The sequence below is a fragment of the Artemia sp. Qi Xiang Cuo genome, unplaced genomic scaffold, assembly GCF_049724085.1.
Source record: "Artemia sp. Qi Xiang Cuo unplaced genomic scaffold, ASM4972408v1 HiC_scaffold_3223, whole genome shotgun sequence".
Lineage (NCBI taxonomy): Eukaryota > Metazoa > Arthropoda > Branchiopoda > Anostraca > Artemiidae > Artemia > Artemia sp. Qi Xiang Cuo.
The window spans coordinates 84,305-95,254 of NW_028300616.1; the positions used below are offsets into that span (position 1 = coordinate 84,305).

The following is a 10,950-nucleotide window of genomic DNA, read 5'->3' on the forward strand; positions in this document are numbered from 1 at the left end:
GTGATCGTCTCTTACTAGGTTGCTAGCTACCGCTGCAACCCGGATAATTACTGCAAAACTAGCCGAACAGTTTTTAAGTCTGAATAAGATTTAACTGATGTGTCAAAAGTAAGGCTGCAAGTCGACGATTTTGTTTTGGCCTTATTATAATTGGTATGGTGAAATAATAATATGCATATGGTTCTTAAATCATATTTCTTTATGGTCCCATTTGGTCTAGTGGCTAGGATAGTTAACTTTCACTTAGGAGGACCGGGTTCGATTCCCGGTGTGGGAAAATTTTTAACTCTATAATCTTCAAACATTCGAACCTTTTATAATTTAAAATAATGTATAATATAAATACTGTAATCTTCACTATAGTGAAGTTGCCTATGCAAGTTAGTATAGGGAAGAGTTCGATCTTTATTATAACTACAGCCATGATACTGATGGAAATTAAATAATCCCTATTTATGTTTCAGTTAACATGGGCTAGGTGTCGTTCTTTATTGTATTTTTTTTTTGAACAAACAATATATATTATGAACTAAAAAAAATTCGATTGGAATAAGGAATCTGATTGAAGGTCAGGCGGCTCCCTCTTCTTTGTCAACAATTTCAAAGTCTTTGCCAATTTGTGAGTTTTGACTACTTCCGTCAGAATCAGTTTCTGATCGGTCTCCGTCATTTTTATTACTCTCTTTTATATCTTCCACTGATTCCTTGATTTCAACATTTTGCTTGGATTCCTTTACGTTCTTGTCCTCCTCTCCCAGCACTGCATCATCGTTCTCTTCTTCTGCATCAGAGTCCTTTGCTTTCTTCTTTTTCTTTTTTGACTTGCTCTTACTCTTTCCTTTGTATTCATACTGGTAAAGTGGCCAAAAAGAGGCAAGAAATCCAACGTCTTCAGTTAGATTCGGCAGTAACCAGAAATGATATTTTCCTAAGCTTAAGATCCATATCAAGCAGAACAAAATAAATCTCAACACGGCTAGTCCAAGAATAAACAATAAAAATCCAGCACCAGCTAAGCTAAGATAGTAAACTCCCTTCCTCAATGTAGGTGGCCACAGGGGGAAAAGGCAAAATCCAATAGTGGCTAAAACTACCAAGGTTCCGGCGGCCCAATACAACAGCGGGATGGGATCGTAGATCCATACATAGGCATCAGAAGAATCTAGGAAAATTTGCTCAAGATGCATGTCTAATCGGATCTTCCTCTTCTTTGTTTCGGTTTTTCCTCTCCCTTCCTTCTTATACCCTTCTTTTGGTTTCCCTTCTCCTTGACTGCTTTCTGCATCTTCGCCCTTCTTTTCTTCTTCCTCCGCCTCACTTTTGGATCTCCTTTTCAATCCCTTATTTTCCTCTTTTTTCTCCTCCTTTTCAACTTTTTTCTCTTCTTTTATATCTTCCTTTTTCTCGTCTTTCCTTTTCTTTTTTGTATGAACGTCGGAGACGGCAATTTTTTTGCTCTATGAAAAAACTTGTAACGTAGCATGAGGTCTAGGTAATCAGTAACAGCGGTTCTATCAGGAAAGGTTGGAAGTTCTCCCTCTTTTTTTCTTGGGCCCATTTTGATTCCATGAGAGCATCAACTGCTTTCGACCCAATAAAGTAATCTACTTGATGGTAAAGAAACTTCGTTCGCTTTGTGGGTACATTCTTCTTCATCCACTTTGCAATCTGTGTCATTACTTTTGGTGGTTTATCCTTAGGATAAAATGGTCCCTCATCAACATCTTTTTTCTTTTTTAATTTCTTCTTGTCCGCCATTTTAAAATTAAATATTTTCTTTTGGTCTGAAACTACATAGTCAATCCCACATCGGGTAGTTAGAACCTAACCAAAAATAAAACTAATTTTAACATTTTAAGGTATTTTTCTAGCTTGAATTGAAATGTTCGAACTATTGCTCGGATACCATGGATATTTTTGCAGTTTACACAAGCTGCAAAGAACGCATAAGGGCAAAATTAAAAATTATATTCAGAAGTCCAAAAACATGGCAACAATGCTGGCTGATCTTAGTAAATTTAGAAAAATTTTACGAATTTTTTACCGGGATTACGAAAAATATTCAAAATTAAAGATTAAAATTATCTCTGAAAGAATGGATTTTGTTGAAAAGTCAGCTAGAGATGCTTTCGCAAAACTTCATAGTAATATCCAAAAGAAATGTTGCATGTTTAGTGAAAAGCTTCCAAGGTATGAACCGGCAACTGTGGAACAGTTTATAGATGTAATGGGAAATTTTATAGATCACTGTGAATATATGGAGGCATAATTGTTCTTTACTTAGTTTCAGCTTTAATTTGATGATCCAGACTTTATGTACTAACTACATCCAAAGACTATGACGTCATTGATTAATATTGTATATAAAAAATTAAGTTTTTCGTAAAAAAATTAATTAAAAAAAAATTAAGTACAAATAGCGCTATATCTAGAGATTTCCTTTAAAATGAGCCATTGAACAACTCTCTACGATGTTCCAGTGCCAAGCTATCTGTGGAAAAGAAAGAAAGAAAAAATATCCCGTTTGTGGAGAATAACGTGGTTAAAGTTAATTTTCTTGATTATCAAGCCAATATATTTTCTTTGTTATTCAAGCCGCAGGGCGGTAAGTTTCCTTTATAGGGGTTTCGGACAAGGCGGTTCTAATGGTGTACTTTTTGTTTTGATCTGACTCTGTTTTTAGGAGTTAGGGGTTTTTATATTTCTTAACATTGGACGTGATCGTCTCTTACTAGGTTGCTAGCTACCGCTGCAACCCGGATTTTTAACCCCACTAATTTCCTTTAAAATGAGTCGTTGAACAACTCTCTACGATGTTACAGTGCCAAGCTATCTGTTGAATTACTAACCAATGCTATAATTAAGTGGCGTATAAAATTTAGTATAGGCAAGAGGTCGTTCTTTATTATAAATTCTCTATAAAGTTTATCATTGTGATAACGCTCCTTGATCTTTTGTTTAGCCTGCTCAATTCTTGCTTCTCTGTAATGTTCATCATTACCATACCGTTCCTTGATCTTTTGTTTGGCTGTCTCAATTTTTGCATGTCTATAATCTTCATCATTGTGATAACACATCTTGCTGTTTTCTTTTGCTCTCTCAATTATTACTTCGCGATACGCCTGGTCGGTTGAATACCTTTGTTTTGCTCTCTCAATTATTACTTCTCGATACACCTGGTCGGTTGAATACCTTTGCTTTTTTCTTTTCAAGTTACTATCTCTGTTGTTTGTGTAGTACTCTTTCTTCAACTTGCGTATAGCCTGCTTTGATCTAACCATTATTCTAATCAAGAATGAGAGAATTTTCAGTTTTGACTTTCCTTATATACTAATTATGACGTCACTCTATTCACGTCATAGCTCTAATATAAAACTATGATGACGTTCATTATTTATCTAGTAGGGTTTCAGACAAGGTATTTCTAATGATGTACTTTTGTTTTGATCTGACTCTATTTTTAGGAGTTTTGGGTTTTTATATTTCTTAGCATTGGACTGATCGTCTATTACTAGGTTGCTAGCTACTGCTGCAACCCAAATTCACATATATATTTATTTATGAGAGGCAGCCTGGCCGAGTGGTCCAAGGCACTGGTGTTAGCCACCAGTCTCTTCAGAGGCGTGGGTTCAATTCTTACCGCTGGTATACGATTATGTTTGAAAGACTGCAGTGTGAAAAGACATCAAAATGCAGTTTTTGGAGTGGTCCAAGGCACTCGTGTTACCCACCAGTCTCTTCGGAGGCGTGGGTTTAAATCTTACCGCTGGTATACGATTATGTTTGAAAGACTGCAGTGTGAAAAGACATCAAAAATGCAGTTTTTGGTGGAAAAATTTATTCTCTTTTAGAAATAATTAATTTTAGTTACTATAGATTTTTAACCCAATTAATTTCCTTTAAAATGAGCTATTGAACAACCCTCTACGATGTTCCAGTGCCAAGCTATCTCTGGATACAAAAAAAGAAAAAAGAAAAAAATATCCCGTTTGTGGAGAATAACGAGGTTCAAGTCAATTTTCTTGATTTTCAAGACAATATATTTCCCTTGCTGTTCAAGCCAAGGGACAGAAAGTTTCCTATACAGGGGTTTCAGACAAGGCGGTTCTAATGGTGTACTTTTTGTTTTGATCTGACTCCTTTGTTAGGAACTATGGGCTTTTATATTTCTTAACATTGGACGTGATCGTCTCTTACTAGGTTGCTAGCTACCGCTGCAACCCGGATTACAATCAGGATAACCTTTGAATACTGTAAGCATCATCTATATAATGGTTCCTTATAACACTTCAGTTACTATGGACTGAAGATCGTTCTTTAATGTAATCATAATACTGCCATAAAAGCTAAGACTACAACTATTAATCAATATTTCAGTTAATATTAGCTAGCGTTTCTTTTTATTATAAAGCAAAACATAAACTTTTTTTTTAATGAGTTGTTCAAAGCCTGCGTGGAGCAGTGAATAGCGTGTTGGAATTTTTCTCTGAAGGTGGCAGTTTCAATTTTTACCGCAGGTGATTTTTATAAATTTGTCAATTTGAAGTCTAAACAAAACTTCTATTGATGACTACTACATGAGATCCTCTTGATTAACACCATTTATAATCAACTATATCGGTCCTTTATGTAATATATGTTATTATTGGCTATAGTTCTTTCGGTTACGATGTGCTAGAGAAGGTTCTTTGCTATAAAACTGTATCGCTCCTTTATGTAATTTTAATGCTATATTATTTTCAAGGATATCAAAAAGAATTTGACATAATTCAATATCCGTCGGATAGAGCTTGCAGATATCAGGGTGACATTGCCAAGTAACCTGCTGCCCAATTTTTGGTTTTGAATTTTTACTCAGATTGTTATAGGTGACTTCAGCCATCATAATTTCCTTGTCAGATCTAGATTCAGAGCATTCTTCAATAGTTGTCTCGTACTTTTCAGGGCAGTTTGTTCTACTACACAGAGAATTTTTTGCCAAATATTCAGTAGAACTAAAAGAACTGTTTAAAACACAGTTAGAAATGCTTTTTTCTTGAGTCGGTGTTCCAGGAATTTGTTCTAAATCATTAGTCTTACAAACACATTTACTAATAACCCTAACAGGCTTGTTTTCGCCATAATTGAAAAACATTGCTTTTCCTTCGCTGTTGATAGGTATGCTTGTATATATGTTTTTATTGCTGCTACATAAACTGCAATTGCTCCTTCCAAAATTAATATACGAATTTTCAAAGAAGTACGCCTCCGTATATTCACTGTGTTGTCGAACATTTTCCATTGCATCTGTAAACTGTTCCGCAGTTGCCAATCCATACCTTGGAAGCTTTTCATTAAACTGACAACATTTCTTTTGGATATTACTATGAAGCTTTGCCAAGGAATTTCTAGCCGACTTTTCAACAGCATCCGCTCTTTCAAAGAGAATTTTAATCTGTAATTTTGAATACTTTTCGTGATCCTGGTAAAACATGCGTAAAATATTTCTCAATTTACGAAGATCAGCCTGCATTTTTGCCATCTTCTTGTATTTCTGAATGTAATTTTTCCCTTTGTCCTTATGCGTTCTTCGGTACAACCTCGCAGAGAATTTAATTTTTTCATTATAGCTTTTGTCACCCCAGTATCTACCCATTATTCTGGTAGCAACTTTTTTCTTATGTTTGTTTCGGTAATCTTCATCATTATCATACCGTTCCCTGCTCTTTTGTCTAGCCTGCTCAATTGTTGCTTCTCTATAAAGTTTATCATTGTGATAACGCTCCTTGATCTTTTGTCTAGCCTGCTCAATTGTTGCTTCTCTATAAAGTTTATCATTGTGATTACGCTACTTGATCTTTTGTTTAGCCTGCTCAATTCTTGCTTCTCTGTAATGTTCATCATTACCATACCGTTCCTTGATCTTTTGTTTGGCTGTCTCAATTTTTGCATGTCTATAATCTTCATCATTGTGATAACACATCTTGCTGTTTTCTTTTGCTCTCTCAATTATTACTTCGCGAGACGCCTGGTCGGTTGAATACCTTTGTTTTGCTCTCTCAATTATTACTTCTCGATACACCTGGTCGGTTGAATACCTTTGCTTTTTTCTTTTCAAGTTACTATCTCTGTTGTTTGTGTAGTACTCTTTCTTCAACTTGCGTATAGCCTGCTTTGATCTAACCATTATTCTAATCAAGAATGAGAGAATTTTCAGTTTTGACTTTCCTTATATACTAATTATGACGTCACTCTATTCACGTCATAGCTCTAATATAAAACTATGATGACGTTCATTATTTATCTAGTAGGGTTTCAGACAAGGTATTTCTAATGATGTACTTTTGTTTTGATCTGACTCTATTTTTAGGAGTTTTGGGTTTTTATATTTCTTAGCATTGGACTGATCGTCTATTACTAGGTTGCTAGCTACTGCTGCAACCCAAATTCACATATATATTTATTTATGAGAGGCAGCCTGGCCGAGTGGTCCAAGGCACTGGTGTTAGCCACCAGTCTCTTCAGAGGCGTGGGTTCAATTCTTACCGCTGGTATACGATTATGTTTGAAAGACTGCAGTGTGAAAAGACATCAAAATGCAGTTTTTGGAGTGGTCCAAGGCACTCGTGTTACCCACCAGTCTCTTCGGAGGCGTGGGTTTAAATCTTACCGCTGGTATACGATTATGTTTGAAAGACTGCAGTGTGAAAAGACATCAAAAATGCAGTTTTTGGTGGAAAAATTTATTCTCTTTTAGAAATAATTAATTTTAGTTACTATAGATTTTTAACCCAATTAATTTCCTTTAAAATGAGCTATTGAACAACCCTCTACGATGTTCCAGTGCCAAGCTATCTCTGGATACAAAAAAAGAAAAAAGAAAAAAAAGAAAAAAATATCCCGTTTGTGGAGAATAACGTGGTTCAAGTCAATTTTCTTGATTTTCAAGACAATATATTTCCCTTGCTGTTCAAGCCAAGGGACAGAAAGTTTCCTATACAGGGGTTTCAGACAAGGCGGTTCTAATGGTGTACTTTTTGTTTTGATCTGACTCCTTTGTTAGGAACTATGGGCTTTTATATTTCTTAACATTGGACGTGTTTTGCTTTGGACGTGATACCTTTGTTTTGATCTCTCAATTATTACTTCTCGATACACCTGGTCGGTTGAATACCTTTGCTTTTTTCTTTTCAAGTTACTATCTCTGTTGTTTGTGTAGTACTCTTTCTTCAACTTGCGTATAGCCTGCTTTGATCTAACCATTATTCTAATCAAGAATGAGAGAATTTTCAGTTTTGACTTTCCTTATATAATAATTATTACGTCACTCTATTCACGTCATAACTCTAATATAAAACTATGATGACGTTCATTATTTATCTAGTAGGGTTTCAGACAAGGTATTTCTAATGATGTACTTTTGTTTTGATCTGACTCTATTTTTAGGAGTTTTGGGTTTTTATATTTCTTAGCATTGGACTGATCGTCTATTACTAGGTTGCTAGCTACTGCTGCAACCCAAATTCATATATATATTTATTTATGAGAGGCAGCCTGGCCGAGTGGTCCAAGGCACTGGTGTTAGCCACCAGTCTCTTCAGAGGCGTGGGTTCAATTCTTACCGCTGGTATACGATTATGTTTCAAGACTGCAGTGTGAAAAGACATCAAAATGCAGTTTTTGGAGTGGTCCAAGGCACTCGTGTTACCCACCAGTCTCTTCGGAGGCGTGGGTTTAAATCTTACCGCTGGTATACGATTATGTTTGAAAGACTGCAGTGTGAAAAGACATCAAAAATGCAGTTTTTGGTGGAAAAATTTATTCTCTTTTAGAAATAATTAATTTTAGTTACTATAAATTTTTAACCCAATTAATTTCCTTTAAAATGAGCTATTGAACAACCCTCTACGATGTTCCAGTGCCAAGCTATCTCTGGATACAAAAAAAGAAAAAAAGAAAAAAATATCCCGTTTGTGGAGAATAACGTGGTTCAAGTCAATTTTGTTGATTTTCAAGACAATATATTTCCCTTGCTGTTCAAGCCAAGGGACAGAAAGTTTCCTATACAGGGGTTTCAGACAAGGCGGTTCTAATGGTGTACTTTTTGTTTTGATCTGACTCCTTTGTTAGGAACTATGGGCTTTTATATTTCTTAACATTGGACGTGATCGTCTCTTACTAGGTTGCTAGCTACCGCTGCAACCCGGATACCGCCAAATGAAATATATATGCCTGTAAATGCAATTGGTCAATTTTAATTTTTTATTAAATCATTACTATATTATCATTACTATATTATTAACTATAATTAAGTGAAGTATCTAATCTATTATAGGCAAGAGTTCGCTCTTTATTATAATGGTGTTAGCCACCAGTCTCTTCGGAGGCGTGGGTTCAAATCTTACCGCTGGTATACGATTATGTTTGAAAGACTGCAGTGTGAAAAGACATCAAAAATGCAGTTTTTGGTGGAAAAATTTATTCTCTTTTAGAAATAATTTATTTTAGTTACTATAGATTTCTAACCCAATTAATTTCCTTTAAAATGAGCTATTGAACAACCCTCTACGATGTTCCAGTGCCAAGCTATCTGTGGAAAAGAAAAAAAAAGAAAAAAAATATCCCGTTTGGGGAGAATAACGTGGTTAAAGTCAATTTTCTTGATTTTCAAGCTAATATATTTCCCTTGCTGTTCAAGCCAAGGGACAGAAAGTTTCCTATACAGGGGTTTCGGACAAGGCGGTTCTAATGGTGTACTTTTTGTTTTGATCTGACTCCTTTGTTAGGAACTATGGGTTTTTATATTTCTTAACATTGGACGTGATCGTCTCTTACTAGGTTGCTAGCTACCTCTGCAACCCGGATCTCTGTAATCTTCATCATTATCATACCATTCCTTGATCTTTTGTTTGGCTGTCTCAATTTTCGCATGTCTATAATCTTCATCATTGTGATAACACATCTTGCTTTTTTGTTTGATTACTTCTCGATACGCCTGGTCGGTTGAATACCTTTGCTTTTTTCTTTTCAAGATACTATCTCTGTTGTTTGTGTTGTACTGTTTTTTCAATTTGCGTGCAGCTTGCTTGATTGAAACCATTATGTAATTATGAATGTGAACATTTACAGTTCTGACGCTTCTTATATAGTAATTATGACGTCACAGCGAAATGATTTTATTGACGTCATAGCGCAATGATATTATTTCATGACGTGTTCAGAAACAACAATATAATTTCGTGTTTTTCTATTCACGTCATAGCTCTAATATAAAACTATGACAACATTCAATATTTATCTAGTAGGGTTTCAGACAAGGTAATTCTAATGATGTACTTTTGTTTTGATCTGACTCTATTTTTAGGAGTTTTGTTATATTTCTTAGCATTGGACTGATCGTCTCTTACTAGATTGCTAGCTACTGCTGCAACCCGGAGTCACATATATATTATTTATGAGAGTCAACCTGGCCGAGTGGTCCAAGGCACTGGTGTTAGCCACCAGTCTCTTCGGAGGCGTGGGTTCAAATCTTACCGCTGGTATACGATTATGTTTGAAAGACTGCAGTGTGAAAAGACATCGAAAATGCAGTTTTTGGTGGAAAAATTTATTCTCTTTTAGAAATAATTTATTTTAGTTACAAAAGGTTTTTAACCCAATTAATTTCCTTTAAAATGAGCTATTTAACAACCCTCTACGATGTTCAAGTGCCAAGCTAACTCTGTAAACAAAGAAAAAAAGAAAAAAATATCCCGTTTAGGAAGAATGTTGTAGTAGCTGCCACTTTTCTTGATTTTCCAGCCAATATATTTCCCTTTCTGTTCAAGCCAAGGGACAGAAAGTTTCCTATACAGGGGTTTCGGACAAGGCGGTTCTAATGGTGTACTTTTTGTTTTTATCTGACTCCTTTTTTAGGAACTATGGGTTTTTATATTTCTTAACATTGGACGTGATCGTCTCTTACTAGGTTGCTAGCTACCGCTGCAACCCGGATTATGACGTCACAGCGTAATGATTTTATTGACGTCATAGCGCAATGATATTATTTCATGACGTCTTCAGAAACAACAATATAATTTCGTGTTTTTCTATTCACGTCATAGCTCTAATATAAAACTATGACGACATTCAATATTTATCTAGTAGGGTTTCAGACAAGGTAATTCTAATGATGTACTTTTGTATTGATCTGACTCTATTTTTAGGAGTTTGGTTATATTTCTTAGCATTGGACTGATCGTCTCTTACTAGATTGCTAGCTACTGCTGCAACCCGGATTCACATATATATTATTTATGAGAGCCAACCTGGCCGAGTGGTCCAAGGCACTGGTGTTAGCTACCAGTCTCTTCGGAGGCGTGGGTTCAAATCTTACCACTGGTATATGATTATGTTTGAAAGACTGCAGTGTGAAAAGACATCGAAAATGCAGTTTTTGGTGGAAAAATTTATTCTCTTTTAGAAATAATTTATTTTGGTTACAAAAGGTTTTTAACCCAATTAATTTCCTTTAAAATGAGCTATTGAACAACCCTCTATGATGTTTCAGTGCCAAGCTCTCTCTGGAAACAAAGAAAAAAAGAAAAAAATATCCCGTTTAGGAAGAATGTTGTAGTAGCTGCCACTTTTCTTGATTTTCCAGCCAATATATTTCCCTTTCTGTTCAAGCCAAGGGATAGAAAGTTTCCTATACAGGGGTTTCGGACAAGGCGGTTCTAAAGGTGTACTTTTTGTTTTGATCTGACTCCTTTTTTAGGAACTATGGGTTTTTATATTTCTTAACATTGGACGTGATCGTCTCATACTAGGTTGCTAGCTACCGCTGCAACCCGGAAAAGTTTCCTAAACAGGGGTTTCGGACAAGGCGGTTCTAACGGTGTACTTTTTGTTTTGACCTGACTCTTTTTTTAGGAGTTAGGGGTTTTTATATTTCTTAACATTGGACGTGATCGTCTCTTACTAGGTTGCTAG

The 10,950-nt window shown here is 35.5% G+C and overlaps 1 pseudogene; it reads right to left on the reverse strand.

Moving 5' to 3' along the window:
* Positions 1–569: 569 nt before the first annotated feature.
* Positions 570–1,761, reverse strand: LOC148938478 (translocation protein SEC62-like; annotated as a pseudogene).
* Positions 1,762–10,950: the final 9,189 nt, after the last annotated feature.